This window comes from Alligator sinensis, unplaced genomic scaffold (genome assembly GCF_000455745.1).
Source record: "Alligator sinensis unplaced genomic scaffold, ASM45574v1 scaffold377_1, whole genome shotgun sequence".
Classification (NCBI taxonomy): domain Eukaryota; kingdom Metazoa; phylum Chordata; order Crocodylia; family Alligatoridae; genus Alligator; species Alligator sinensis.
The window spans coordinates 1,681,285-1,682,421 of NW_005842047.1; the positions used below are offsets into that span (position 1 = coordinate 1,681,285).

Here is a 1,137-nt window from a genome sequence, read left to right on the forward strand (position 1 = left end):
TGTATTGCCAATACTCCCAAAATTAACATCACACACAAATTTCACAAGGGCAACTTTAGTTCCAGAACCAAAGTCGCAGATAACAATGGTAAACAGCTCCTAATCCCTCAGGAACACTACTGAGGATTGCTGTCCAGTCAATAAATCACTTTTCAACGTAACTCACTGTAGTCTTCCCTCAAGCCAACTCCTTATTCATCTCATAATTGTAGCTGTGATCCCTGTCCACTCCAGTTTGGCTAATAATTTCTCATCAGTCATGGTACCAAACTAGAAAATTTAAATCCACTGCATTATACTTTTCCAAGAAATCCATTATTTTGCCATAGAAGGATATCATATTAGTCAGACACAACTGTCCCCGGATAAACCTATGTTGTATTTTGTCCTATTTTCCATATATTTTCACATATTTATCTATTTTTTCTTTCAGTATCTTTTCTTTAGACCTTTTGTGTTGAAATTTTGTGTCTTGGGCTGAATCAGTTCTGAATTCTATTGACTGAGCAGAGCTCAATCATTCGAGTCCGTGTGGCACTACCACCAGCAAGTATCCTACCACCCAGACTCATCAGCCTAAGACTTCAGATACCCCCAAATCCATGGCAGGCATCCTACTTGCAAGACCCAAATCCAGAGGCTTGGAGTTCAGATGCCCCCTAGTCTCACTTGCCCCCAGCCATAAGGCTGAAGGTCCAATCTAGTGGGAAAGCTAGAGAGCAATCCCCCATCACCATAAATTGTGTAGCTGAGAGCCTCATATTTGGAGGCATTTATAGACACTCTCAGGGGTGCCTGCCAATAGTGCAAGGGACAGGCCTTCACCCCATAACTACACCAAGTCACTCAAGGCCGAGAAGAGGGGTATCTCCCCTGCCAGGTAAGTAAAATCACCTGGGCCAAAAACCACCTCAAGCTAAGTTTTGATGTATGGACTTTAAGGTGGATAGATAACTGACTGGAGCATTGGGCAGAGAGTGGTAGTCAATGGCTCAATGTCTAGCTGGCAGCCAGTATCAAGTGAAGTGCCCCGGACATCAGTCCTGGGGCTGGTTCTGTCACCTGGAAGATAGCATAGAGTACACCCTAAGCATCTTTGCAGGTGACACCAAGCCGGGGGAAGTAGTATATGCTGGA

The 1,137-nt window shown here is 44.2% G+C and overlaps 1 pseudogene; it reads right to left on the reverse strand.

Moving 5' to 3' along the window:
* Window positions 1-702: 702 nt before the first annotated feature.
* Window positions 703-888, reverse strand: LOC112550183 (annotated as a pseudogene).
* Window positions 889-1,137: the final 249 nt, after the last annotated feature.